The sequence below is a fragment of the Onychostoma macrolepis genome, chromosome 18, assembly GCF_012432095.1.
Source record: "Onychostoma macrolepis isolate SWU-2019 chromosome 18, ASM1243209v1, whole genome shotgun sequence".
Lineage (NCBI taxonomy): Eukaryota > Metazoa > Chordata > Actinopteri > Cypriniformes > Cyprinidae > Onychostoma > Onychostoma macrolepis.
In genome coordinates, this window is record NC_081172.1 from 3,340,937 (window position 1) to 3,346,802 (window position 5,866).

At 34.7% G+C, this 5,866-nt stretch overlaps 1 long non-coding RNA gene across 1 annotated transcript; it reads right to left on the reverse strand.

Moving 5' to 3' along the window:
* Nucleotides 1-1,621: 1,621 nt before the first annotated feature.
* LOC131524114 (uncharacterized) lies at nucleotides 1,622-2,771 on the reverse strand. The gene is made up of 3 exons (XR_009266922.1): nucleotides 2,698-2,771; nucleotides 2,434-2,608; nucleotides 1,622-1,744 (listed from the first exon to the last, which is right to left on the reverse strand). It is a non-coding gene; the product is annotated as an uncharacterized LOC131524114 (long non-coding RNA).
* Between the last annotated feature and the right edge of the window lie 3,095 nt (nucleotides 2,772-5,866).

The following is a 5,866-nucleotide window of genomic DNA, read 5'->3' on the forward strand; positions in this document are numbered from 1 at the left end:
GCACTTAAAGGTAAAAGTGACTGAAACTCTAAAGACTTTTTAACTGTAAGTGGCATCAGCGTCAGTGAAGCGACACACTGCCAACTTGAATTTCAAGCCATATTAAAGATGCCTCACTATACCACCAAATGAAAAGTGAAAGCTAATTATATTATTAATAAATACGCTAAAGTGGTGTAACCCTAACTTGAACTGAGTATGTTAAAATAAAATGTTCTAAACCCATTTGCATTTCTTTCTTTTTTTTAATGCTGAACACAAGAGTTCAGCATAAAATATTTTTTAAGAATGTGTTACAGTTGCTGGTAGCCATTGACTTTCATAGCATTTTTCCCCATGGTATGGAAGTCAATGGGAATCATCAACTATTTGCTTACCCATATTCTTCAGAATATCTTCTTTTATGTTCAACAGACAAAAGAAACTCAGTAAATGATGACAGGATTTTCATTTTTAGTTGAACTATCCCTTAACTTCCCAGACCGTGATATGCACCACAGGTTCCTTTGTACGATGCCTTTGGGCAACCAGCACACAGAACAGTCAGTTATCTGAGGGAAAGCCTGAAGATGGTTCGAAAGCAGATGTTTTGACAGTGGAAAGACATTAAAGCTCTAAACTTCGCAGCTGTGCATGAGCGTGTGTGTTTCTGTAAGACTGTGTGGCCCAGTTGTGCAGATACGCTTGCGGCTGTTTGGTGTCCCACGACTTTTTAAGCACTAGAGAGACAAATCCCATGTTTTTGTGTGATATCTATTAGATTTATTATATAATAGTTTAAGATTAACCTAGAATCAAAAGAACATGGCTTTAAATTCACAAATTGTGTTAAAAAGGATTGTAGTAAGTAATCTCACTGCATGTTCCCAATTTTTACACTGTGGATTGCATTTATCAAACTCAACCTTGCAACATTTTTACTGAAGTTAACATATGAAAAAAAAAAAAAAGATCACAAAACTAGCTAACCACTTAGGATTAGGATCGTAGACTATTTCAAGTGCATCTCTGTTCACTAATGAAGAAGGAAAAAATTAAATCCTTCATTGATGGAAAGTGCCTTGCAGCTAATGTCGTGGATGGTTTTAATAAGCCCCTGGTTAAAAATGTAAATGGAAGAGTGAGGCGAACAGCTGCATTTCAGTTTGAGCTGAAACTGTTGTGACTTTACGTGTCAGCTGAGCTGTGAATCACATAATCACCTAACACTGCAGCTTTATATATTTATTTGATCAATTCAGTGTTTGGCATTACGAGAGATACTTTAGGCTTTAAAACTGACTTGAAAAATTGACCAAACAAAACCTGACAGTGACGGTATTGTCTCATTCTAATTTTCTGACTTAAAATCTACGCGTCATTTCAACATATCCTTTGAGTTTGTGGAACTCATCTCAATGTAAACAGTGTTTTATTGATAGTCACATCTTGTCTCTTACTGGTATCATTGCATGGATACCAGCCAGAAGTAACTTGGTCCTGACAGAAGTTGGAAAAACAAATACAAGATGTTATATTGTGGAAATAACTTTGAGTTCTATCACTTCAGTCAGCCATGTCATGGCTGTGTTTTTAAAACCATGTGATAGTTTTATTTGCTGACATTAATTTGTGGTGCTTCCTGCTAGGCTTTCATTATAAGTATTCTGACCGCAAAACACATTTCAAGTTAAAATTATCATCTGTGGTAATTGACAGCATGCCACACATGATGAGTAGACATTTAGTTTCCAAAGTCCACATCCTGGGAAAAAAAAGACCAGTGAAGATCTGATAAAGCTAGACAAAATTGTAGGCTAATTGAAGAAAAACCAAGTATAATCACAATTAAACAGTATTTCAATGAGGATAATATAGCATATTTCATATACTATAGATTTGAGGATTTACACTGAATATAACACATCTTTATTTTTTGGAGCTTATTTAAAATCTCACTGTAATAAGTTGATAAGTTGATAAGTTGACTTAACTTAAAAAAAAAAAAAAATGAGGAAACCCATTGCCTTGACAATTCACTTAACTTATTTTTTTTAATTATTATTTATTTAATAATTTTAAGGAAACAGGTTTCCTCACACTGTAAAAAGTGATAAGTTGACTTAACTTAAAAAAATTGAGGAAACCCGTTGCCTTAAAATGATTAAGTAAATAATAATAATAATTAAAAAAAGTTAAGTGAACTTGACAATTCACTTAACTTATTTTTTTAAATTATTATTTACTTAATCATTTTAAGGCAACGGGTTTCCTTAAGTTAAGTCAACTTATCACTTTTTACAGTGTAACATGGAAACATTCAGTGAACATCAACAGCATTTTATCATACTGAAAAATATTCAATATTTTGATATGTTCCTTGCCCAGGATATATAAGCTTAGTTGGCTAATTGGGTTGCATGCTGACTGTCTGCCAAAAATTGTTTAATGTACCTGGAGAAAGATATCCATTAGCATTTCCATTTATCTCTGGCAATTACTTGACTGGCACAGGATTCCTTGGAAGCACACCGCCTGTTTGCTGCCATCTTTGCTCAGGGCATTCAGTTCCAGGAACACATTTGTTCAACCAATCACTTGAGCTGTAAATGTCATATGACTGATCACTCTGGAAGCACAGAAAAAAGGCCTCATAACAACTGATCAGATGGCAGCACAAGCACAAAAACAGTGCTAAAACATTCACTAGTGTCTTACCTGAACTAACAAAAACAACAGACAGAGCTCTTATCACACTTTTTAAAGAGCGGTTGTCATACAGCAAAATAGGGTAGTTAAAGTGTTAACCACTAGGGGGCAAACATCCCATGCTAACTAGCCAAATCAACCAAACCCTGCTGATGCCAAATGTTTGTTTGATAATTTGTTTCTTCAGTTTGTGATATTAAAATTATAATTTAAGTACTATTCATTAAAGCACTTTTATGGTTAAGACTACCTAAATCATCAAGTGATATTAAAATAATTATCCTGTGATATATATATTTTTGATCAGGCACTGAATAAAACACCTAAAATGTTCTATCTGCCAATGGAATCACAAGTTATAATAATTAATATTACACCTGCACTGATCCTTTAATTAGCATGAGAGCTACCCTTACCAAAAAGTAGAATACTTCAAGTTTATTTTATTAAGTATACTTAAGTAAGTTCAAGTATATTTTAAAGTATACTTTATGTAGTAAGTATACAAATATCGGTGTACTAGTAGTATACTTGTAAGTGTACTATTTCAATAGAGTGGTGGAACTATGATGTCACTTTGTAGGCAAAAACCCAGAAGCGAGTTAGCATTTTAGCACATTTTAGCACAATGGGTTTTTTTAATGGGATTTTGGTTAAATCCCTTAAATAAGGTCCATGGTTCAACACAGGCTCAAGATACTTTCACGTTTTATTCTACGACATAAAACACACCAGTTACACCCCACTCGTGATTTTTTTTTTTTAAACTGTTACGTTTCTTAAAAAAGATGGTTGCTAAATGAAGCACATGAAGCTGTTAGAAAGCATATACAGTAGATTGAGGATTTCCTAACTCTGCTGTTATTTAAAGGTGTGGTTGATTGCGATTTCACTTTTTTTAGCATTAGTTAGTGTGTAATGTTGCTGTTTGAGCATAAAGAATATCTGCAAAGTTACGAAGCTGAAAGTTCAATGCAAACAGAGATATGGTCTTTTAAAATTCTGGCAGTTTAATGCCTACAAAAACTACAGGTAAGGGACTACAACGAGTTACTTCCCGGGTCCGATACGTCACGGACCCAGATAAACCCCATCCACGAAGGGGGCGAGGCCATGCGGCACTGCTTTAGAGAAGAGGAAGAGAAAACTAGAGGTGCACGTAAAAATCGCGATTCTGTCTTCTAACGATTCAAATGGATTCACAAGTTTCAAAATCATAGTTTTAAAGCAGCGGTTCTTAATTCTGTTATTCGCGTCGCCCTGCTCTGCACACGCTCTGCATCTCTCTCTCTCTCTCTCTCTCTCATTCAGATCGTCAGATGAGCTCCAACAAACTGTTCCAATTATACACCTATTTTCACATAGCTAAGAGAAGTGTTATACATGGACGCGCGTGCGGTTGCCGTGCTGTATTACAGCTTAAATCAGGATAAAACCGTATATTAAAAGCTAACAGAAGCAGCAGCATTTACAAATAACAGCGTATCTAAAAGTATGAACCAGCAACAACAACAAAAAAAAAACCCCACATACCATTAAAAGCCGTGCTCGCACAGGTTCTGCACGGTTCTAGAGGCGGTTTAGCCAATCACAACACACTGGACCAGCTAACCAATCAGAGCCCATCACTTATTTCTGAGGGAGGGGCTTCTTAAAACCAGGTAATAATTGGGGCGTTTATCAGAGAAGAGACAGAGCGGTGTGGAATAAAGGTAAATTATGTGAAAAATAATGCGTTTTTCAAAAAACTAAGCATGGACACATGTTTGACTGCACCCCATAAACACAATCAAGCCTAGAAAAAAAACAATCAACCACCCCTTTAATAGATTAAATGCACTAGAATTTTATTTAAAAGTAAGTGGAGACACGTTTTTAATTAAAATATTCATATTAATCAAGGATTTATTGACTTTTAATTCACCTTATTTCGAAATGTACAGAAATACATGCTTTCAAATTCACTATACTGTTTATTACTAATGTCTCATTTCAGTTTTAGTTAGGCTCTAGTTTTGTATTTATTCCAGTTCATATGAAAAGGTTCATGTAGCGTGGATTAAAATTCATATATAGAGTAAATACTTTTCACTGAACATTAAAAATAAGTTTGAAACAGTTGTCGGGAGCGTGATGGTGGTGACGTTGAAGGCGAGCGACCGTGGTGCTGTAGCTCGTTTATAGCCTAAGTTTAGCTTTTAAGTTCTGGCGCTTGTATTTAGGCTTCAAAATTCATCAAAGTTATATTATTTTGTGAAGATTATCTTAATGGACAAAACGTGCAAGTTTCATGAACTATGATTGAACACAGAGAGCTTATTTTTTGCGATAATCCAAAAGCTATGGAAAAATCCTAATGGTTTAAGGGAACCAGTGCGATGCTAACAGCCGATCCGCATACAAAGTGACGTCATAGTTCCCCCACTCTATACTGCTTGGGACTAATTGGCCCACTTTCTAGTATATAAAAGTATAGTTTTAAGTATACTTCAAGTATAAAAGTAGTAAACTTTGAGTACACAACTAGTTTACATCAATGTCTTTAGCTTGTACGGCCAGTGTTGGGCATTAACTAGTTACTAGTAATTTAGTTACTGTAATAATATTACTTTTTGCAGTAACTAGTAGTGTAACTAATTAATAATAAGATTTCAGTAATAATATTACAGTTACTTTACATAAAACAGCTTAGTTACATAGTTACTTTTGATGCCTCAACCCCGCTGATTTAAAATCGAACAATCAAATAATTCCTAGATTTATTTTCATAATTTTCATGACTCGCACATGCATGTGATGCCCCCAGTGCAGCAGGCAAGCTTGGAATATGGAAAAGCTTACATTCAGCAGATAGAATTATTGCATTATACTGAGTTTGTCAGGAAAAAAGATCTGTTGTGTAAGTTGTGGCTTTACTTTACTCTGGCATTATATCCCTCTGATCAGCATGTGGTATATTATATTAATATAATTAAAAATATTTTTGGAAAATTAAACAGTTTCTTACAAACTCATGTGATTTGATCAAATACATAACGAAATTTAAACGCAAATGGGTAACGGAAAAATTACTTCAAGCTACACATGACAATTAATGAGATGACACAACACTTGAATGTCACAATCAGTCACTATTGAGTGTTTGTAATAACTTCTGACTGCGATCCAGTGTGGATGT